Here is a 24,915-nt window from a genome sequence, read left to right as displayed (position 1 = left end):
GTCCTCTGTTTCTGAAGCAGGTCAGCAGCATGCTGGGTTTGAGACTGAAGCACATTGTCAAATTTTATATTCTTTCCCTCTGTCAAGAGAATAAAAGCACTTATTTAATGGATCATTCAGAGTTCAGAGACCATGCAAGATGCCTCTTCCACATTTTCATCTGTAGAGTAAGTCTAGCTTCTGTAATAAAAGTTGTGAAACATGCAAAATTGATGAACAAGCTTTCTTCTTTTTTTCCTCTCAAGAAAGTACATCTATTTTTAAACAAAATGTATATCTGCTGTTCCTAAGAGAATGAGTCTGGAGTTCTACTGGTTTACTGCTTTGTTTTACAAAATATATTATAGGCCAAAAGCATATTATAAAATCTTAGAAATTTTACTTTCTTCATTTTTTTTTCAAAGCCTTTGATACTCAGTCCCACTGAAACAAAATATACCTGATTCATTAAGATGTTTTTTTCAAGTAGAAGCCCTTAAAGCTCCCTTTTTAAACAGTCTTGCTTAAGTTTTTAAAATTAAGTAACTTTTTAATTTTAAAAAATAGTTTCTCTTTGAAAGTTCTCAAATAATATTGAAGTTACTTGAAACAGAATTAAAGTTTTATTTCAATCTGAAATTCTCGTAAAATCACTAATATTTTCTCTCTCAGCTGAGCCCTTCTCAAGAGTGTAGCTTGTAGAAAACTCAGATTAAATATGTTCAGCATTAGTTTATCTCCACTTTCCCTGAACTAGTAGGAATTCTACAATGAAAATTAGTGGGAAAATAAAATTAGTGGGAAAATATCTCATTTTAAAGAAAATATTTAATCTGCAAGTTTTAATTTTAATTCTATCCCAGTAGATATCCAACAAATCCAAAAATTAGGAGACTGAGATTTTTTCCCCCCCAGGCCACAAAATTTAGCTTTGATTGTCACACCTAAACTTTGGTAATTTTCATTTTGCTGTGTTCCAGCAAAAATGTTTCCAGTATGAATGGAAGGAATTGACCCTAATGGCATGGTTAAGTGAGTGTAAGAAGATGTTTTCTCTAAAGCATACATCACCTCAGTTGTTTGGGATAAAAGGCAACAGCTCATAAGAAAGTATCATCCAGAAAATTGCTGTTGTTATGAATAAACATGAAAATCCATTAAAATTTTATTTTCCATATCTATATTTTCCTCTACGATCTTTTACATGCATTAGAAAATATATAAAGGTACTGTTTTATAAAAAAATTCTGTACAGAAATCCTGTAACCTCATTAAATGTGCTTTATTTTGCATGACTAAAGATTTGGACAGTGCAGAAAGGCCTTGTCCTAATGATGTCACAATATATGCTCACACCAATCCCATGGAAACTCTGGAGCTTGGGGCCTGTGCCTGCAGGGATACAATGGATACAGAGGATCCAGGGGACTGCAAAGTGATGGCAACAAGAAAAGCCTTAGAGCACCACAGGAGGTTGCATTAGAGCCAGCCAGAGACACATCCAGCCTGCTATGCAAGGGGAAGTAGGACATGGAAAACCCAGAATGGCACAGGCCATTATGTCCCTCTAGCAGGTAACTAGGCACTAAAATGAACACTGACATAAAATTAAATATGTCATAGTACCACAAAGTTCATTTTATTATTAAAAAAAGAGAAAAATTATAAAACTTCTGATACAAATGAATTAATTTTTCCTGTTTTTTTTCATTCTAGCCAATACTTCTTCAGTGATTTGCTAGATGATTTTATCATGCTTCTTTGTCTTGAGAAAGTGTAGAGAAAAAATGGTAAAATATCTAAATAACTAAATATTCATTGCTTAGTAATACTAAACTAAGATTCTCTGAATGAGCTCTGCATCTTCTAATTTGTTTCAGTTGAAATATATTTAATTTTTTTTTAGTAATTTGTCCTTCTTACCTTCATTTAGTATATAAGTACAGCAGTGTGGCCTTCTTAATTGGGCCACTGGAAATTTAGAAGTCCAAAGTTAGGTGGAGTGTCTAGTACATTAGTCTCATTCTGAATAAAAAAGGAACAAATGTTACTCAAATATAAATCTTTGTCTTTCTACATCTTAAACTCAAAAGCAAACAGGCATCAAAGTCAAAATTCTGCTATGAATACAGCAAGCCTGGTAAAAATAGAAGCTGTATAAAAGCAGCCAAGGGACTTGCTAAGAGATTCAATGAAGGAGAAGTAAAAGAGAATGTAGCATAATAGGATTGAGAGGGAAAAGCTGATTTCCAACAGAAATGTAAGAACTGAAATTCAGAATTAAAGGCTGTGATCATGGTTCACATGCATTCAGTGTAAATTAGGAATAAAATTTCTGAAGTTTCTGGGGTGGGATATTTGTAAGTGAAGAGAAGACCTAGTCATTGAAACAGCCAAATGACTGAAAGAGGTTGGGTTTTTTTGGGTTTTTTTTTAACAATTATGCAAAACCATATGAAATTAGAGTTACTGAGAGTTGAAGATATTTTTTTAATTGTCTCTGTTAATTTCATGCATCCAAGGAATGTACCATGTAAACTTGTGATTATAATGTGATGGGGATTATACCCATTATCACCATTCTTACCCTCTCTGCCTTATTATTTACCCCTTGAAGAAAACTTTATCTGATGCTTGGAACTGATTTTAGTGGCCACAAAATCAAAACAAGTTTTGTAATCAATGGTATAACTTCAAGTGCAGCCATATTTTTCCCTCTCACTGTTTTCTGAAAAGAGCTGTACATAGAAAAACCTGCACTTTGCTTATTAGCTATGGGAATTCCTTATTCCTGGGAGCAGAATAGAGGCACTTGGGACATGCACATTAACTTGAATAACATACTGAGTGTCTTCTGTATGAATTCAAGCACAACCTGGGGTGCAGTACGGATATAAGACTCCCTTAGGTGTCTCTTCACAAGGTGCCAGTACTCCATCACCATTAACACCTCAAAGTGTTTTAGGCCCTTTCTCCTATCAACAGCACAGCATCTGCCAGCCTCTGAGGAAGCACTTCTGGAAAATGTGTAATCAGCATTTTCTGTGCCTACAAGTGGCAAGGGAAGTTGCTGAATGAAGCCTGAGATTGTTCCATACTCCAACCTATGCTGCTCTGAGAAGAGACGGCTTTTTTACATAATCACCTGTAAGCACTGGTGAAAGGGCTTTTCCCCCCTCTCAGGCATTTTTTAACTGAGCTCCCCTCTCTACTCATAGTGAATAGTCAGTCCACTTCAAGAGAAATAATGTAAAGTTATCTCTTCTGACTGTGGATGCTGAGTTTGAGGGCAACAAAGACCCAGGTTCCCTATGAAAGCCACAGAAAGACAAGGGGCACTGCCAGGGGAAATTCAAGCTACTGCATCTGTGACCTAATTTCCAGTAGTGCTTGACTCTCTATAGATTAAATAAGGCTGTAAGCAACTACATGCTGAGTCTGGTGCTTCTGCTGGGCAGGATATATGGATGGTCAGTCATCTACACATGCTTAGAAAAAATATGGGAATTAATAGGAAAATTAGAGTCCAGTTTCATTGTGTAGTTAACATTTAGTGTTAACCACCTTATGGTCCCGTTATATTTCACAGCATATGAAAGTCCTCAGAATCTCTGAGGAAGGAAATGCTGTGCTCCTTATAGAGCTGCATCTGCTATTGCATTAACACAACATTCTGTGAAGATCTTTTGGTTTCTCCTTACATTTTTTCCCTTTGTAAAATAGTCCCAAGTAGATATCCTGTATTGTGACAACCCAAAGCAGCCTTGTCAGTTTTGTCTTGAAAGTACTTTTACAGAAAGAGTTAGTGGTTTACAACACATTCTATTCCGTAGTTTCATCTTTTTCTTTTTTTTTTCCTTTTCTTTTTCATTTCTGGTATAAAAGACAGGCTGATCCAGTGCAATATATGATATTACAACATGGTATCTTGACTTTTCAATTATCCTTTAATACTGTAATTTGCTTGCCTTGAGTTATGTCTAAGATCTATAAAAATGTAAATCTTGAGGTTTTTCTCAGATATTTGATGCTGAAATTATTGCAGTGATAACCTTGTAATTTAAACACAGCCAGGTGGGGAAAGAGGTGAAGAGAGAATAATCTTCAACTGTTGTGATGCCCTCTTTGTATGTATACACAGACATTAAATCAAAATCCCTGCATTTATTTTAGTCTATCATATACATACTCTCCTATGTAATCAAATCTTTCAAATCTAATTAAACAAACATGTCACTGTTTCTAGGGATATTATTTCTTATTCCTCGAAGAAGCTTCTGAAATATACCTAGAATCTGTGTATGCAGATTACAAGATTGTACAAAATGGCATAATTTTAGCAGGCTTAGCTTTTTGCAGTTTCGTTGATTGTTCAGCTGAGCTCAGCTCCTGCTGAGCTGTTTGTTTGGGGGTATTGCACCTCTTCGAAACTCTAGAGGCACATATGTAAAATGGATTTTTTTTATGTAATTTTCTGGTTCCAGAGCTTCCTAATTGTTGAATCTATAGGGATACGAAGTTTCTTTCTTGCCCCTTTTTTTTTTTAAGCATTTTTCAATCTATTTTTTGGTTTTGTAAACCCCCTAAAGTGCATTATGGAGACCCTTTGGAATTCAGTTTATGCATATAAAACGATTTCCCAGTGGGCAGTTGGATGCAAAATATGGAAATGCACAGCTGATTTATATTCCACATAACTCCCAGTCCCTCCTGCGACAGCCAGAGCATCTTAGCTAGGCATGCCATTCAGTCCAGAGACATTAAATTTCACCATCGCTTTCAGTGGAAGTAGAACCAGCCTCACAATCAGAACCTAAAGTAAGTACCCGGCACTGTAACCAAACAACAATTTTCTAAATCTTACGCTTGAATAGCCATCAATGAATAAATTTACGTTTAATATCAGTGTAACTCCATTGATATAAAAACATTGAGACGCAGAAGGTGGACCTTGAAGAAGCTTTCAGCAAGCATACCTGCTGCCTTATGTAATGATGCACCTGAGTGCTGCCAGGGGTGTTACTGAATGGCACAAACAAGCTGCCACCTCTTTGCTGTAACACTGCCTGGGTTTAGCTTGAGTCCCGTTCAACACAACCATACTGCTAATCTTATTAATTATGCTATCTCCTATACATAGCTTCTAACTAATAGGTCTTAAAACTCCTCACAGGGAGGTCAGTGGCACAGTTTGCAGAAGGGGAGATGGGAAAGGAAGAGAAGTGAGGATAGACAGGAAGGAAGAGGAGTGAGGATAGACAGGAAGGATTGTAGATGATATAATTCCTACGAACCCCTTTTAGATGTAGTAGACTGTGGCCCTCCCAATATTATAATGCAGAATGCTAGGAGAAAGGAGAAGAGAGCCCACATTTTGCTATTCCAAGAGCAGGGCTCTGTCCTGATTCTGGCCAGGAAACAGTTAATTTTTGTAATAGTCAAGAGGGGCTATTGCTGGGACCTGGAGGTTATTCTGTACCATCTCACTTCCATTTTCTGGTGATGGGGAAGGGGTTCCATCCAGGTGGTGTAGGCTGGAGGAGGGAGCATTCAGGTATTTTCACAGGGTTTCCCTGTGAATCATTTGCCTTTTTCTTGTAACCTCTGTCATTAGTATTGTCGCTGTTACTGTTGTAATTGCTATTTCCAGTAAATTGTTCTTATCTCAACCCATGATCTTTACTTTTTATGCCTTGAATTCTCTCCAGCCCTCCACAGGGGAGGGGGAGGGAGGTGTGAGTGAGTGGTGCATGGTTTGGAGTGGTTTCAGGGGGTTCACTAAATTAGAGACTATCATTCCCAAACCACAAGAGCCTCTTAACAAAAGACTTCTTACCTTACAATTTCAAATTATCTGTATTTCTTAGCATGTGCTGGCATTGACAAAACAGTATGCAACAAGGTGGAGAAAGAACTTTAAATAGTAGATGATGAACAAAGACTATTTTTCATTTTGCTATATTTAATAAAAAATACTTTTCCAAGTGAAAAGGCCAGTATCTGTGTCAGATAACATATCTTTAACAGTGTCCTGTCAGTTTTCCACAAAGCATGCACTCACTCTGTTATCCATAGCTGTACTCTTCAACATTTTAAAAATTATTTTAGCTTAAAAAATAAATGCTACAATAAAATGGCATAATCATTATGCCAATAATGATACAGATGATGGATACTTTGACAAAATTATGAAAGAATAGATACTCGGGGGTCACATGTAAGACAGCTTTCATCTGGTATCTCAATGACAAGTCACAAAACTCTTTTTAAAATTAAGGAGAGTTGACTCGTCTGCAAAATTTCAAGTGCTGTACTGAAAATTTACTCCCTGTTGTCAAAAATGTAGACAAAATACTCAATAGAAAATATTTCTGCTTATATTTTATGGAAAAGATTATTTATGCTCTTGAACATCTAATATTCTGTGGAGAGGAGTATTTTCAGAGCACAAAGAAAATTGTGCTTTCATTGTTTACAGTTTTAAAGAAGCTCAGTGTCACAAAAGAAATGAAACTCAGTGGGACAGAGGAGTTCTCAACAATAAAAGTTAAAAATACCCACCATTAAAAGTATTTCAGCAGCTGCCTAATGCCTTCAAAGATTTCTCAGCAGGTAGTTGAGGCAGACACCCTGCTACACACCTTTGTTGTTTACAGTTTATCTTTTTTCTGCCCCACAGATACCATGCAGTCATTCTCAGAGCTGGAGCTGTGTTCAGGCTCCACTTGCATCTTTGAAAGGTATTTAAATTATGATTTAATCAGGTGTCTAGTCTTTAAGCAAATATACCTGCAGTTAGCTACTTCAAGGGTAAAGGGATATAGAAAGAACAATCCTTTGGTCTCATCATGTGAGGGGATGGACTTAGGCCTGAACTTTTGCTGTTGTAGGTGGAAAACCCAATTAATCACAACAGGCATCTCTGCAGAGGATGTGAAGGTGAAGGTCAGCCAGAAGTGTCTGGAGGTAATACTTGCCTTAAAAGAGGAACTGGATGTCCAGCTCACACCGACTGACCGTCAGACCATCTTAGAATGAGAATGCTTTTTGTTATATTAAATATTTAAAGGTGTTACATTTTTTATCACTTCTTCCATATCTTCAGAGGCCTCCTTTTGATATAGGCACTATTACTTATGAGATTTCATAGACAGGAAATCCAGGTATGTAGGTCAAATGTTGTTTAGTCAAGTTCAAACTTAAAAAACCCCACAAACTTAGCAATGGTCTGGAAAGGGCAAGTGTAGGAGCCGAGTGTCTAGATACTTCTAGAAGGGCAAGAGGTTGTCATGAGTGACATTGAGAGGGGATCTCTTTTGGCAGTTCATAAGAGAACATCTTGCAATAGCTCTTTGCCACTGCTTACCTCTATGAAAAAATTTTTACTAATTTTTTAAGAAAAGGGAAACTTGATTGCACTATACTGAATATACTTTCATTTGAGATAATGGATTCTCAACTACAAAGTCATAGATAAACAACCACAATTTTTGAATTATAAAGAATTATAGGAAATCTGAAAAGGCATCTCACTTACCTTACTTCTCCCAAAGTAGTATTTCATTAATTAGGAAATGTGTTACTCCCTATTTCTCATACCACATAGTTCACAGACAATTGTTAGATGGAACATAACAAGAATTTAACTAATTGACATTAGCTTTCATTACTCTCTAATGTCTCAAATAAGGTAATATGAGAGTGAAATAAATTTAAGCTAATGTAATATCCAATTAGGATATAATCCAAGGTAGATATTTCACTATTTGAATATTCTTTCCTTCATTGAACCCTCCTGATGAGGTCTGCCTTGCATTTCTCAGCAGTACATTAGAGGCATAGTCATCTTTCACAAGAGGAGCAGAAGAATTTCACAAGGTAAAATGAAGTGTCATGTTTATTTAATTGAATCAGTATGATCAACAGTCCCATGAGACTATGCTCAGATGCATAGCTCAGCTGTGAACTTCTCTTTTTTCATATTTAAGATTCCTTTTCCACAATTATTTCTGTGGAACTACAGTCACAGCAAGATGAACATGACTGACCTTGGCCTTACACTGAGTATCACCCAAGTATGCTCAGACAAAAAAAACCTCGCTTTAAATTTGAAGATTATCAGTTTTTAGGCCTACATGACAATGAATACAAATACAGTTCAGATCTACTGGCCTGTCTCAGCTAAATTTGTTGGAATATCAAAGATCTCTGAGAGACATTTAAAAACTAATTTTTATGATATGAGCAATTGATGTGAGGTGTATCCAACTCAAAGGAAAATTAATTGACACCACCTGCATGTCAGCAAAGATACAGAAAATTTATGCCAGTACATTTTAAAGGATCACATGGCTATACATATTTAAGCCACTAAATATTTATGTATTGCACACATTAGAAATATGTGTTAAATCCTAAAGCACAGAATTTGTTTTGCAAAAACCATTCAAGGTCCATTTAGTTCTATATATTTTGGCATTATATCCAGAGCCACGATTTGAGACTTCTTGAGATTTTTAAATCAGAACCCTTGAGATTCTATGGCACAATTTAGTCTCCTGTTGAAAAAAGAATATTAATAAAAAATCTCTAGTTTTGAAACAAAGAATTATTTCCAAAGTTCAATATTTTTAATCTAATGGGACAAATGCAAATGTGTCCCACCTGATAAATGGACCCAAAGGGAGTTATTCTGAGAGTGGTGGAATCTATTTGCCTGTCTTCTGCTGTCCCCTGCAGTTAATCTATTTTGTAAAGGCCGTACTCATAATTTTGTTTTTCATTAATACTTTTGAGACAGTCAGTAATCAATACTTGGATTTTTCCACCAGAATAAAAACTTATTTGAAACTGCAGTTCAGCAAAAGGTAGAGGCCCTTGAATTCTTAGTCCCTGGAAAGATTGGCATTGGAGACCACACCTGAGCTCTGACATCACACAGATCATTGACTCAGAACCTCTCTACTTTCTAAAAGGATGGGATGCAGAAGAGTAAATTAAGGCACAACAAAGGCTCAAATGTGTATGCTATAAAAAGCAGGGGTAAACTAAGGAAAGGTTTCAGAAAAAAAATGTGGGGTAACATTGTCATTTAGCGTAGTATGTCACTTTCATGACATAGACTTTCCTTTATTTTAATACAAGGTTAAATCTTACCCGCAAATTTAATTAAGAAACTAAGAGATCTTCTCTTTGGAATGGGAAAAAAAAAAAGTAGCACAGCAGATATGTCTATACTAAATACAGTAGTACTTGCATTCATTAATGATGTTTTTGGAAAATTGAGTTTATCAGCTAAGGTGCACCTTGACATTTTAGAAAAATATAAGACAATTGATTTGATCTTCATTCAAAACATCAGCGGATTTTCTGAACACCTACTCTATTATCTCAGCATTATACTACTCCTCTCATACTCTCATTATTTGTCTCCTCCAATTCCCTCTTCCTGTTAATTTTTGAATCTCTACTTTTCTTTGTGCATGATTTCCCACTCCTCACAACACGATCCCCTCTTTGTTGTGCAGTTCTCCACTTATTTTTTGGCTGCAATCTTTGCTCCTTTCTCTCAAACCCATGGGTTTAATCATTCCACTCAGGCATACAAAGGTCAGTGCAGACCCACAGCTGTGCCCAGGGAATGGGCTATGGCTTGGGGAGTGTTCTGCTTTAAATTGTTGTGTTCAACTTCCTGCAGCTCAGCATTGAAAACTTAACCTCTCTAATACTGATGATTGAGAAAAGGTAAAGAAAGGAAACTGTTTTCAGACTTTTTGTATTTACAAATTTAAGTGTAACAGAAAAGTGTTTTAGTGATGACATTGTCATAAGTGTTATTAAATTTCAGCCTTAATGGGCACATTATAATTAAAGAGACACAGAAATTAATTAATAGGACTATTAATTGCACTGTTATTTGCAGTTTGATATTTTAAGGCCAGTAACTTTTCTAGTCATTATCTTATTCTATGCCACAAAAGTGTCTGAAAGGAAGCTTAATAACTGAAGAGCACTTTGGTATTCATTAATTTTCTTCATTTTTTAAATGTTTGTAGTTAAATTTTCTTTATAACATGATTAAAAATTAATTACAATCTTACTGGTGATGCTGCATTCTTTCAGTTCAAAAATGATTATTTGTTGCTTATGCAGTCACACTTCAGAGTAAATCCTGCAGATTTATCTGTGAGTGATAACTTCTATAGGGATAATTCCTGAGCTATCCAGTTGTACTATTTATGTAAGATGTTCTTAGGTGGCTTTCCATGGGTAACTAGAAAAAGTAGCATAAAATTACACCTTCAAAAGAACTTCTGAAAACTGCATCTTTTTCCAGTTTTTATTGGTTGGACTAAGAAAAAGATGTTACCCTTAGCTCCCAGGCTGGTTGTGCTAACAAGGTTTGTTTAATTTTTATTACATTGTGTGGGTCTTTTACAGAACACTTTTCCTATGGAACTAGATTTCTGTGTGAAACTTAAGCTCAACTTCACACACCTCTCTTCTTTCTGGGGAAAGAAGATGCCCTCAGGAGCAGCATTTATGCTCTGTGTGAAGTGCTGGGTGATCTTGAACTGTAAGAAGCACCAGGACTCTACTGCTGGAAAGGGAAATACAAAGTAAGTGACTGGAAAATACAGCCTGTATTTCACCTATCAAATATGGTTCAATCCAAACAAAACATCACTGTACTCCACCACACACCTGAAATAAACATGCACTTTCCATTGCCACATAATTCCCACCAGGACAGCTTCCAACCAAGATGGCTGTGACTCCAACAAATTCTAGACACATCAATGGAATTGTGAATTTGTCTGTGGGCTATGGTTTTAGGCTCTAAAAGGTGATGATGCAATGCTAGTATTCTCCTAGTTTTTTAAGTGCAGTTAATACAATGACGGTTTTCCTACCTTTCCAGGTCTTCTGAATAAACAAGTGTCCTAAAAATACAGCATGTGGACCATCCAGATTTCCTGTTAATGTCACTTTGCTTTCCAGTACAATTGGTTCACAACACAAAAAAGGAAGATTGAGACTATGGTGTAAATATTTTGAAAATATAACAAAGTCCAGAAACAGTCAAAGAGGGCAAACTATAGCCCAGTAAAATGTAATTTTTCTACTATTTCATATAGACCACAATTTTTTTCTCAGTATGACAAGAACAGGTTCTCTAGACCTGTCTAGGCTTCATTTGTTCAAACGTGATAGCAGTTTATCTTGCAATCAGATAACTACTGTTCAAATTTATTTTAGTTTAGCTTTTATTTGTAGCAATAACAAGTGTTTACACTGTGTACATTGAATGACTAGAAAAACATGATATGGAAGAGCACAGACACAGAGTGATACTAAAAGGTCCAGTACTGGAAACACAAATCTCAATTGACAAAGGATATTCCAGGAATGCAACTTGGAAGTGTTCAGGTAAAAACATGGTTTTAGAGATAAAAAAAGAGAATAAATAAACAGAATAATTGAAAAACAGTAAAAGAAAGGGCATGCAGACAGAGTAAGTTAACAGAATGTATAAAAATCAACCAAAGCAGATGCAAGACTTGAGAACGAATCATGTGAGTCTTCTTTCTTGTGAGGAGAAAGAAGCCTCAACCCACTTTCTTTCCAATGGACACCTCAGAATACGCCCGCCCCCCACCTCCAAATTCTCATTGCTTTATAAAAAAACACTCAGTCTCACAATGCATTGGAACTTTGGAAAGGTGAGTTTATCACAAAAGAAACAGAGATAGGTTGGTTTTTTTTTGCTTTAAAATATAACTTTAGTAATAAAATTTCTATGCATCAGTTTGGAACATAAATGGATATTATTATATCCAGAGTAATAAATTTGCAATATTAGGTCTGTCTGACTGCTGAGGAGTGCTGCTAAAGGATGTTCCAGTGGAACTTTTTGATGTTGTCATTATGGCTAAGGGAATTCCTTCTGGTTTTCACATCATCCATCATCCATGTTAAGAGAAGAGGGAAAACCACTGGGATCTTCACTTAACCTGATTCTGTGTGCTGCTACTTCTTATGGCCAATGGCATTCAAGTACATTTGAATGTTTTAAGAGGTGAAAAATGTTGATGAAATGCAGAATTTGAATGAAACCAAAAATGGAAGATGCAGGTGCTCAGCACCTTGGGAAAAAAATCCCCACAAAAACAAATAAATCCCACATACTGTCTTTCTTTGGCCTGACAGATAAAATAATTACTACTTAAAATGTAAACTGAAAATGTTTGACTCTCAAAAGTCTAGACTTGTAGCTTGTATGCTTGCAGCACATTCCATCACTAGAAGAAACACACTGATTTAAAACTTTATTGTCAGAAAGAAACAGCAATTTAAGAATAATAAAGCATATATAAATCTTGCATTGGAAGGTTGTCATAGTCATGGTACTCTCAGTGGCCATATACAGTGGAAGATTACAGCTTTTGAAAATCTTATAACCCTTCTGCCTCAAATGCATAACTAAAATCAAGAACTGGAGAAAACAGATGCCATAAAGCACAACCATTATGCATCTGCACTGGAAAACTCTGCCAAGCATGAAAGGATAACTTGACACCACACAGACTATGGTGGCTGGGCATTGTGCTCTTTGCAGGCAATGCTTTTGTGATTGAAACAGGATATCTTGTATGGAATGTGCTGCAACCATGCAAGTTCTCCTTTGCCACCTGCCTCTAGTCTGCTGCTATTCTCATCTCTACTTTAGATGAGTCTGTATTGGAAAAAGTCCATGCTGGAAAAAGTGATTATATTTCACTGAAAATTATATGTGGCAATATCTGAAAGTGCCTTCTGGAGATTAAAGTTAGTGCATAGATTAAGTAAATTTTAAAAAATATACTTCTTATCCATCTGGAGTTAAAATATTTAAGATGCATCACTGAACTTCCATTTTTTGGTTGTTTTTTTTTTTAAGAAATAGAGATGCTTTAGATGGAGTAATAGTCAATATTTATTTATAGATAAAGAAATAGGTTCAGAGTTAAAAAGATGTTCAATGTCCCTGATATGAAGATAGGTATCCAGTGTTTTTAAAGGCCTACATACTGTGGCGTTTTCTATAAAATCTTCCTACTTCAGATGTCAGAAAAGTAAAAACTATTTTAAAAAGTGAATTTAGCCAAGTGTGCAGTCCTACAGACATGATTCTAACACAAGATCACATGGGGATCGTTACTATATAGGTGGTAGTTCACATTATTTCTTGGTAATCCTATTTCATAGTTTAGAATGTTAAAATGTTCATTATGATGATAAGATAAAAATTATGACAGGCAGAAGAATGAAGGTATTACAGAATGGTCAGCAATTAGTAGAACGGCAATTGGCAAGCTCTTGAAGAAGAAAAAATCATTTGTAAAGGTTATCCTATTATTATCCTAATATCTCTTTTTTGACAGTTCCACACATATTAATATAAATCACTCCTATAATGATATTTAGTTGTGAAACAGTTATGCAGCAGCAAACAGATTCATAGAAAAAGAAATCTTGACTGCATAATATTTAGTCATACTGTTTGGAATAATTGCTAAACCTGAATGTGACTAAGAGTAGGAATGTAGAGGTTCTGGTTCCAATTTGTAGAAAAGAGATTGTTTGGAATAAAAAACCTGAAAAATACATCACTTTAAAGGTCCTATGTGCTGGGCAAGAACTTCTGATGTGGGGATCTATATGAAAAAAAAGGTAAGATCTAAAATAAAACAATAAGGAAAAACAGTTAAGTGGCCCCTCTGTATTCAAACAATGGATATATTTTCGAGCATCAAAGAAAATGCCATTATAAGTAATGTAAATGACTAATCCTCTGCAGTGCTTCTTTCTTCCCCACATTTTTCCTTATGATATCATATCAACTGTGGGTGGTTCTCAGACCCTTGGAAACAGCATCTCTTGTTCAAACTCTGAAACATTTAGAGTCTCAAGCACTGATGTACTCATGCATCAACCAATAAAAATTAAAATTCACAAATATGTGACTCAGGTCTCAGAACTTTATCCTGTCATGGTAGAGCTGCCTGACAACACTAAGCATAGCATATCCATTTTTCCCTACAGGCAAAAGAGAATACAGCTTTCAAAAGTTACTTTAAGGTCAAAATTCCACTATGTGTTAAAAGGAGCTCATTCTTTATCTTGTAATGAGCTCAGTAGGCCAATTTGATGTAGACCAAATGGTCAAAATGAAATCCTTAATCTCTTTGACATTCATGCAGACCTTCTTGTCTTAGCTTTTAGCTCTTTCATTATTTTCCTTTTTTAAGAAAATGAGCACAAATACTATGCAATATGCATTTTGTTTTGAGGTATTTATCTGTTATTCTCAGCATTTACCAGACACCTGCCATGGTTTCCCAAGCAGTGTCTTAATTTAACAACATGCATTTTACTTTTCAAATAGTTTCACTTAGTGTGTGAATATAGTTCACTGTTTTGGTGAACAAAATTAAAAACAAATATATAATGAAATTTTAAGTGAATTATAAGTCTGTATTTAACACCTGTTACTTCCCCATGTTGGGTTCTAAGATCAGACAGTTGATATTTCTGTCATGAGACCCATCTTTTTGTTGCTCTACCTTTTCAAGTACAGATATACACATAACTCTACATCATATGCCTGAAAAAGTTATCCACCAAAATTAGTGACAAAATAACATTCACGGAATTGTCATAAGACCATGAGAATGGCATTCCTCTAAAAAAAAAAATATCTTTTTTCTGTATATCACTGTTTCTTTCAACACTCTGTATTTCCAAATGCTGATGCATTTCTGTCAATGCTCATTTGGCATATACCACATTGTTCACACTTCATGTTGGACTTTTACCCTTTTGAAATCTGAGTGGACTTTGCTGACAATGTTGAATTATGATTAGTCTCAAGAGTGCTATCAGTATAGATGTGATTAAAAAATCTCTAATCCCACACAGCAGCAAGCAAAGCTTTCTCAGTGTCTGAGCATTTCTCATCATTTACTCATTCAGTTTTTTACTGCTATGAGCTGTAACTCATTTCTTATTCCTGTGACTGCTTTTGCACTCAGTATTATGAGCTTGGCCATTTTGCACACAGAAAAATTCTCCCTTCATGCCAAAAGGTTAAGCAAGAATTACATAACTTAATTTTCACTTCACAGCTTTCAATCTGTTAAAAACTTATTTCCCTTCCCCTTCCCCTTCCCCTTCCCCTTCCCCTTCCCCATCCTTTCTCTTTTTTTCTTCTGTTCTCTTATTACAATTGTATGGTTGATCTTTAATCACAGGCAATTTGAACCATTCACCCTAACTCATGTTCTTCTTGGCAAATACCGAGCAATACTTTAAAAAAAAATCACTCACAGTTTTGGCATTTTCTCATTGTGCAGTGACATTTCTTGGGCAATTTTGCCATCTGTGGGATAAAAATAAAGGAGGGGAGTAAGGGTGAAATCTCTGTCCTCTGTTCTGAAATATCAGTTATTCTATCACTTAGATGTGAGATACCTGATTGTATCTTTTCAAGCAATCTTGACTCTGCATCTATTATTGTTCTGACTTAGAATAGAAAAATATTTAATTGGGGGAAAAAAAGGCCTTATTAAGTGAAAGTTTCTAGTGGCTTCCACATTACTTACAAATTCTAAGCTGCAACAAGGTATTTTTGCAGCGTTATAATTGCAAAAGCAAACTTGCAAAAGTAATTTGTCAGCACGTCATCGATTTCAATGCAGACGTCAGCACATCATTGATTTCAATGCAGACATGAACAGGACACAGTTTCAGTGGATTATCATCTGGTAGAACCTAAATATTTGTAAAGAAGAAAAAAGATCTGTTTAAGTTTTTCCAAAATTATACAAAACTAGTCATCCAATAATTTGTCATAAAATGCCTGTTTAGAAACTACTTGAGTCTCTGATTTACCAACACTAAAAAAAAATGTACAGCTGAAATAATGATGTGAGACATGGTACCCACATTATTAAGATCCAGCATTGCAATTCTATCTTTTGCTTCCATCATCAACATTTAAAGCAGAAAAAGTCTTTATCCTAAAGGATTCCCTGTAACTCTCATTAACACATACAGTTTTCCTAATCAGCCTTTCAATCCTAGAATCCTAATCAATAAACAGAGGTGGTTAAAGACCTTGTCATTTTCTCAGTGGAATCTATATCACCATCTTGATTTCCTTTTCTGACCATGCTAGTCAAATGCTGAGGCTGAAGACAAAAAGTTCTCTTCCCAAACAAAGAAGCAATCCCCTAAATCCCAAGCTGAATAATCTTAAATTTCTTCAAATCATTTGGAAAAGATGAAATTGTGTCATTTTTCATAGGCCATGAAATTTAGTGCCAGTTTGGCAGAAAATAGTAATGTTCTGCAAACAAAATGGTTGTTTGCAGAAATCTGAGCTGACTATATGACATACAATATCATATCTAAAAATTATATTTATTATCAATACCACAGCCCAAACTAATGGGCTCAATTCCTTTTATATTTTCTTCTTTAGGAGCTCTGCATAAGAATACAAAACTTCCATTCCCAGTCAGGGAATGAGCTGTCAGGTTGCTCCTGAAATTTTTCTCACTTTCTCCTTGATGGTCTTCTAACAAGCCTTCACAGCATGTTTTCCCTGCATCTCTTATCCAAAGCAAATGGCAGCTCATACTTCTGTTATGACTTCACTGACGACTCTGCACTCAAGTATCACCCAGGGCTATATTCAGTTTAGCAAAAAACATACGTAAGACTGACTCCTTCAATACATCACAAGAGTATGCAAGAGCATGGAAATCAAATGTCAGTTTTTATTGACATATGATATCAAAAGAAGCCATTAAACTAACAAATACTATGTGTAGACCCTGCCTTACATCTTTCAATTATTTTGAGGTTGTGAAGGGAAATCCAAACACAAAATATTTCCCCAGTATTGATAAATAAAACACTCACTCAGCAGATATGTGGGGGCTGTGTGCCTAAGATGGATGACCTTAAAAGCTTTATTCTTTTCCTGACAATCCTGAGCAAAACCACAAGTGATTTCCCAACTGGATAAGCTACTCTTCATCAAATAAATCATTCTAAAAGGATTGAGCTTTGGGGAATAAGAAATGTTTCTTGTCTATAATTTTTGAACGGAAAAGTGGTCAAGCACCTTTACTGTGGAGTTGCCTATATGTCCATCAGAGATTCCAGGTGGACATCTACTCTACTGCATTTCCTGAGAATTAATTAATGATAGGATATTTCTGATTATAAAGTGTACAAACCTGACACACCTCTGAATTTAGTTAGCTACTATTTAATGACCGGTGATAAAGATAGTCAAATATATTGAAGAGCTGGATAAAAGAGACTGGAATAGCATAGAGAAGGACAAGGATTTTGAGAAGCAGTATCCTCAGAAAAAAAGATTGGATTAAAGAAGGCAAATGGCAAGGTCTTATGCAATGGAATGAAAGCAAAGGGATAGACTGTGTTAAGACAGACCAGATATTTGGGCAGAAGATAATGCTGTCAAAATGAACAATGGGAAACTGTCCATGAAAGTATTTATGATGAATATTAGGGGGTTTCAGCCCTCAGAAAAACATGTTAGAGCAGCTTTCCAGTAGGAATAGTGTGGGTGAAAAAATTAACTAGTTTCAAACTTGATCATTTTGGGAAACGGATTATATGCCCAGGCTGCCAGCAGTAGCAGCCGGTGGAACTGAAGAAGCAAAGGTTTTCTTTCAATTTATGCTCCTCAGAGTAAATCTGCCTCAAACAACTGGCATTTTTACTTAGTAAAGTGATTGAAAGGAAACCTAGTTCCTAAGAGGGACTTGGAATTAAAACAGCTTTGCTATGTAAGGCCTGACAAAGACATGGAAGGATTTTAACAATATAATCTGGGAAAGAAATGTGCTGCCTCCGCTTGAGGCGTGAGGGCCTGGATCGGGAACGGCACGGCGGCAACCCCCTTTGCCACTTGGTCCAAGTACTCGCACACACCAATGTGGTGGATGGTAAATGGCGTTTATTAACGGTTGGACAGGGTCATATATAACGGGGGTTAATGGTCAACAAAACGGGGGCTAAGTAACGGTAAAGGGGAGGGGTTCCATCTGCCCGTAACAACGCGAGGTCTTGCGGTCGGTCCCTAATCTCCCGCAGAAAGGTAGCAAATATTTAAGCAGGTTTCATCTAGCTCAATTTAGTAGCCTTAAATTCATGTTCTTGAATCTGTTTCAGGCAACTTTTTGACCAAGGGAGAGAAAATGTTAGAAAGTGATTTATTGGATATATCTTAAAAGTCTATATTAGCACAAATTCCAATTTTAACCATCTTTTTTGGACACCAGCTTGACGTTGTCACAATTTTATTTAGAAACTGCCTTTTTCTCTTTATAGGCAAACATATAATTTCAGGTAAATTTTATTGATCTCACAATAGTTTCTTTATGAGGGAAAAGATAGGTTAAATTTCTCTTTTGAAATACAAATTAATATGCAATAAAATTATCTTTAAATCCCAGATTTGCCATTATAACAATGAAAATCATGATTTTAAAAAAAGCCCCAAACCTTACTATTGCTTTATTACTAATGAAGAAACCTTATCCTCATGAGAAAGAGTATTCTCATGCTGATTTGACATTGGAATAATTTTCTTAAAAATAAATGCAAATGAGAAAAAAATTAAAGTACAGAAAGGTGTGAAATGGTTGTTCTGCTACCCTTGGGTATGGTGGTACATCTGTTATATCAGATTAAAAATACATTAATTTATAAATGGGCAGAGCGCTTCACTGAATAGTCATGTCAGATTATAAACTTGTGAACTGGTGATGAAGTAATTTAAGTACATGGCTTTCCTCTTTGCTTCAGTGTCAGAATCCAGTTAACAGCACCAAATATACAGGCAGTGCTTAATGCATTGATAAAAAATGCCTTTAAAATTCGAAAGATCCATTTACCTTAATGTAAGTGAGCTCTGTACTTAGTAAAAGTACAACTTAACACAGAAAATAAGAAATCATCCTGGTATTTCTTCTTTTTAAAGACTTTCTTCATCAAGAAGATGTGAATTTCAATGGAAGAAAATAAAGGGGAAGGAAGGAAGGAAGGAAGGAAGGAAGGAAGGAAGGAAGGAAGGAAGGAAGGAAGGAAGGAAGGAAGGAAGGAAGGAAGGAAGGAAGGAAGGAAGGAAGGAAGGAAGGAAGGAAAAGAGAGAAGACTAGATAGGAATCTCAGAGAAAAATATTCTTAGCTGACTGCAAAAAAATCAGTGTCTGCAGTATTCCAGTCTTAACACACTGCATTTTTTTCCCAGACAGGTTGTTTATGCTAGCAAAACTAACTTGTTTAATTTGTTTAATTAACCAGATGATGAAGGTAAGCTAGTGGCTGTTGATCAGGCATGTGGCAAATTAAAGTCTTAAGTTGCTTAGCCTTCACTGGCGACTCGCAAAGTTATTCAAATAGGTAGCCCAGTTGAATTCGTTCGGACTCTCCATGTGGACAAGTTGTAAGAGAAGAATTTTCTTATCTGAGGTAGATTTTTGTTACCTGGAGAGTATTCCTGCTCTGTTCTATCCTCTGCAGCAGGCAGCATGTCTTGGCAGAAGAAGGGGGAAAAGACACATCCTTCTTGCACAATTCTACAAGCAGAATAGTCAACTTGAGCTATTTGGGCTCATCTTATATTTGGCTTACACATGTGGATGCCTATCCTGAGAGTATAAGAGGGTTTTTTGAATCACAGCACCTTGGAACCCCTGAGTAAAACTGGCTGATAGTCTCCAGTCCATAAGTAGCCTGTTAACAACAATATTCTTAGAAGTTGCCGCTGATCCAAACTGAGTTGATTTTGAGGACCCGCAGGGCATCCTTTGCTTTGCTTTGAGATATCATTTATTGATGTTTAACTGTTACCTATCTGATCTTTATATTTTATTTATATTTTCACCAGAAAGATGCTCAGATTTATTCCTGATATTATTTGTATGTTGTGTTTATGGAACTATTCAAATTTTAGAGAAGAGTCTGGATCCAGTCCTTACCAAACAAATGCAGACTTTATATTTTCCTTATCAGAAGGATTAGTTCCTTAACTCAAAGATTTCTACTGGAAGGCTTTAAATATTTTCCACAAGTCTGGGCCCCCTGTTCCTCTAATATCAATAAGAAATTTGCAACCCAGGTTCCTCCAGTATTAAACTCGGTGTTTTACTTGATGAGTTGCATGTTTTTTCACAAGCCTCAAAACTTAATTAATATTTGGAGTGCTGGTATTTTGGGAACAGAGATTAGTTAGGGTTTTTTTTCTTGTATTGATTCCTGGAAAGAGTTAAACATACAGGTTCCAGTAATACTAATAGGAGGTGCATTTCTTAATCCCTAGATCTTCAGTGGCAGAACAAGGCACCAAGAGAACAAAAGGTAATATGCAGCATTAGAGGAAGCTAAGTGATTCTAAATGAAAATTCAAGCAGCACAGGACAGTCCTTCTGATAACATTTGCCTGCCTAGAACCTTCTCAATCATGGATTTTAATAGCCATAACTTAAATAATAAAAGGAATAAGTAGTAGGAATTAAATAATGGCCAGTTCTTAGCCTTGATATAAACATTTTAAAAACCACAAATAACTAGAAATAATGCCATTCCTAAAGCAGACAGCAAAAAGGCGTATACTATTCAGTGTTATATCAACTAAGGCTCCCAGGAAGAGCTCTTATCACTGTACTGTAAAAAAAAAAAAAGCTGGAGACCTGGCTAATCTCACAGCTTCCCATATTTCTAAATTAGACTTGCTAATTATGGTTCAGCTCTCTTCTAGTCAGTTCAGTTATACTTTGTACAAGCAAATGTCTGAGGACAAAATAGTAGTAGCAGAGGTACAGTACCAAGTGGTTGAGATAACAGAACAGCGCATTGATACATTGACTGACACAGACTGTTTTAAGAATAATAAAACCAAATAGGTTTTATCTTCTTTGTCACATCTCTGATTATACCTGCTGTTTTTCTTGCTAGTGCTGATTGTTTAATCTGTTATAAATATTTATTTTACTCTTCAAAGGGAATAGCTTTCTGAGAAATTTACTGGACATTTATTTCACTTTACTAACTAAAAAATCCATTTAGAAATAGAGCTCTCAGTGAGATTGTGTTTGATAAAGACATGTTGGTCTAGACTCTGTCCTGAGATACTGTTTGAATTCAGTGGTGTTACAGAGGTGTAACTGATTCTTGAATGTAGTCCTGCATATCATCAAGAACATGAGATCCCACTGTTAAAAATACAACTGTGAAAGCTAACAGTCAATAAAAAATACCCTCTTTTTCATGTTGCCAATAGCTGGAATAGATACAACTATTTAATCTCCTTGTAGGCATACAGAAAACCACTATCTCAGCAGGGCTGCCTCATGCTCCACATCTGACTGGGTCCCTGGATGATGATAGAAATTAATACAGACTCTCTCGCCTCATCTCTGAAGTTTCCTATAGGTACTTCCAGCACTCCACAGGTAAAAATGCTAAGCACATAATTATTAATGATTTTCTGTTTCTCCATCAGTCTGCATTTGCTTTCTTCATACTTTATCCCTAATGTGATTTTGATGAGAAAACACTTATACAGCCCACACCTGGTATGTTATTAGCTTTAAATCATGTGAAATACTGGCTTGTCTGTCTTAAACAGGACTAAAAAAGGACAACTTTGGGTCCCAGTGGGTCACATACCCATCTATTATTCTGTGTCACAGCAGTATTAATAACTATGGGAAAATATATGGGAAGATAAACACCGTTTTCTCCCTTCCCGTTATATTTATTTTGTGCCAGTGTGATGCTGGCCAAGAAAAGAGATAGAAGAAATTGAGAAGCAGAATAGGCTGTCATGGAGCAGCTGAAGTGAGATTGTGAGTTGAACAACACACAAATCTGGACAGGCACTGAAAGATGCTGGCACTAAAATTAAAATTGAAAATGTTTCTATACTGCCACATTTCCTATATTCTGGTGTTAAACCTACAGTTTCAGTTGAAATCTGGCACATGATACTAGAGATGCTAGGGTTTTCTGTTGTATTTAAGGAAGCCCAAGTGAGTTATCTTCATTAACTCTCAAATTCATATGGCATAATATTTTTTGTCACCATTTCTCAGGAGAGAACATATCACAGCTGTCTGTAGAAAGGATGAGTATATTGGAGCCCTTTGCTAGCACAATTAAACAAAGTTCAGAATACAGTTGTTGCAAATCAGAAAGAGAAATAAAATTAAAATAATGCATTCACAACAGTCTCATTCTGAGTGACATTATTTGAAGTTTATCCCTATTGCACTCTTCTTGTTTTTCATATTCATTAACATTGCAAAGCAGAAAGGCTGCTTTTGTGTCTACATCAAAACTATTATCCCAATAAGCTCTAATTAGCACCTTTGGGCTCAATCATGTTCCTACTGCAATCAAAGCCAAAACTGTTCATTTACTTTAATAGAAAAAGAATAAGGTCTTTTGTCAGTAGCTTCAGAAAGGTCAAAGGGAATCTGATTTACCTTCCTATATCTGTCTGGAGTCTTCACTGTATGTATTGCTGACTTTCATTCAAATTACCAAGAGCAGCAAAGATGAGGTCTCTAGAGGTTGAAACCTTACTGACATTTTAAGACGAGGAGTTAACATTCTCAAATATGCTAATGTCTTTGGAATGTCAACTCTGGTACCTTTCAAGCAGTTCAGTCTTCTATATGTCAGATTTTTACCAAAGACACTTTACTTTGCCCAGGTTTCCAAGTCAGGAACAGAGGCTTGTACAGCTCAATCACTCATTATACTGAAATTTTCATCTACAGTTGTCTTCAGCTCTAACCTTTAAGCATCCAAAGTGTCTCAAAGAAAACAGTACAGGAGATCTGTAGGTTTGTGTCTGGGTGGTTTAGGTGAAAGAGGGAAACACGTAAGATCTTGTCACTGGTCTTTGAAAGAGTTATGCATTACTGCTTTGGTAATGAAAACCAAAAAATATCACTAAGAACAGGACTTGAAGAAAAAGCCTGGACCCCTTTCCTGACTTGGAAATGTTTAACTGATTTGGAATAAAAATAAATAAATAAATAAATAAATAAATAAATAACCCCTTTCAGCCTCCCTAAGTTCATAAACATGTTATTTGTCTGTACTTTTAAAATGAGCTTTGAAATCTAAGTTGCTTTAAAAATTGAGATACGGATTCTTGAGTCACATGGTCTCAAAAGAATGTGGTCCTACATTGGCTCTCTTTTCCTCTCATTTTCAACAGAAAATTAGGAACTGTGATTTTTGTGAAAAATTTGGTAAGCATTAATTCAACTTTTTAGCATGTCTAAAATTTCCCTGAAATGTTTAGTAATGTAATTCTTTAAAATGCTGGATCCCCTCTGCAATGATACAAGAAATCTTCAAAGGCAGCTCTGTTCCAGAGAACTTGTACAAATATACAGGCCTTGTGATTGGGGTGAAGAAACTTGCATCAGTACTTTGGAAAATAAAAGTCCTTCAGTCAGTGTGAGTCAGTCAATTGATGTAAAGCTGTGGTGTTAGTTATCTTCCTTGAGTCAAAAATTTGCTTTCTGACTCACATTTACTGCTAACCTTAATGAAATACAAATAAATCAATGCAAAATACTTGTGAATGCAAATTTATTTGCTAATAATATTGCACTGAATTATTCTGTTAAAGCCCCATGAATAGGTAACAATTCTGACATTCTTCTCAGTTCCTTGGAATAAACAGCAATAGCGTCCTTGTTTAAAGGTCTGTTTCAAACAGGAAAACAGATTTACAGTCTATTAAAATGCTGTAAGTATTAATATGGCATTTCAGCTGAGTCTGTCCCTTTTTAATTGCACGACCTTGGTAGTTTGAGGCAAAGAGAAAGTTTAGTACTGAAATCACTGGTAGTATACAGTACTTATTCATCAGTTAAATGATATTTTATTGCACTGTGCTTATATCAGTAGGACTTATTTCTAGGAAATAATTTATACAACATGGTTATGCACATTTTTGCTGCTCAGGATTTATACACAGGATTTTTTTATTCATTTTCTCATCCTAGGAAAATATGTTTTGGGCTCTTGGGACCATGTCTGTGTCATTTCACAGTTATTGTGGAAAAAGGACTTGAAATTTATTGTATTATTGGAATGTGAACAAAAATACATTCCTGGTGCAAGTTAACTTCTTGCTCTCTAGCCTTGTCATGCTGCAAATCAGCAGAGAAGGGCCATTCACTGCTTTCTTTTCCATATTCTTACCATGACCCAGTAAGAGACTATCTATGTTTTCAATAAATTTGGAAGGAACAGTTCACTTTAAGCCATTTAAGCCAAGGAATGACAATTTTTAACATGAAAGATTTTATCAGGTTCTATTAAAGTGTTTGAAGTTTCCAGATGTTAATATTGTCCTATTCTAATCTCTCTTCATATGTTTGTTTAGTCTAGCTCCAACATACCTGCTGACATAGAAATACAACTGTGGAGCTGCTTCCTAGAGTAACAGACTGAAGGCTCTCGACATCACAAGTAACTGACTCCGAAAATTTTCTTAATCAACTATTAAATTCTACCTGTCAGTATCCAGAGTGTTTTTTTTTCTTTTGTTGATGTTGACAATTAAATCTAGAATTTAGCACTATGGATGACAGTAAGGAATAATTTCCTATTTAAAGAATTCACTTCTGATTTACATTTTCCTTGGGTTAATTGATTTCTCTCTTCACAATTACTTCAATATAATATTTATACCAAGGATTATCATATCCAAAAATTGATTTCTGCTCTCTTCTTTTGAAATAGCTTCTCCATTCCTCTGAATATTTTGGGACATCTTTTACATGTGTGCTTCATTTTATGCTCATCTCTCTTGAGTATGGGTGA

The 24,915-nt window shown here is 35.7% G+C and overlaps 2 long non-coding RNA genes across 3 annotated transcripts in view; both read left to right on the top strand.

Annotated features, from left to right (window-relative positions):
* LOC139603911 (uncharacterized) overlaps positions 1–10,072 on the top strand; it is a 131,940-nt gene extending 121,868 nt beyond the window's left edge. Inside the window, exons 6-7 of the long non-coding RNA XR_011683848.1 lie at positions 6,659–6,719; positions 6,870–10,072. This is a non-coding gene — a long non-coding RNA (uncharacterized lncRNA). The remainder of the gene's footprint in view (positions 1–6,658; positions 6,720–6,869) is intronic.
* Positions 10,073–10,424: 352 nt separating this feature from the next.
* On the top strand, positions 10,425–24,568 carry LOC139600590 (uncharacterized). 2 transcript variants are annotated; one of them, XR_011682610.1, is made up of 4 exons: positions 10,425–10,598; positions 10,901–11,092; positions 21,378–21,515; positions 24,481–24,568. It is a non-coding gene; the product is annotated as an uncharacterized lncRNA (long non-coding RNA). The 2 variants fall into 2 exon arrangements; XR_011682611.1 differs by having other exon boundaries at positions 24,476–24,565.
* The last annotated feature ends 347 nt before the right edge of the window (positions 24,569–24,915 follow it).

This window comes from Agelaius tricolor, unplaced genomic scaffold (genome assembly GCF_023055355.1).
Source record: "Agelaius tricolor isolate 1412-34295 unplaced genomic scaffold, bAgeTri1.0.p SCAF_2, whole genome shotgun sequence".
Classification (NCBI taxonomy): domain Eukaryota; kingdom Metazoa; phylum Chordata; class Aves; order Passeriformes; family Icteridae; genus Agelaius; species Agelaius tricolor.
This window is presented reverse-complemented; position numbering and strand designations above follow the sequence as displayed.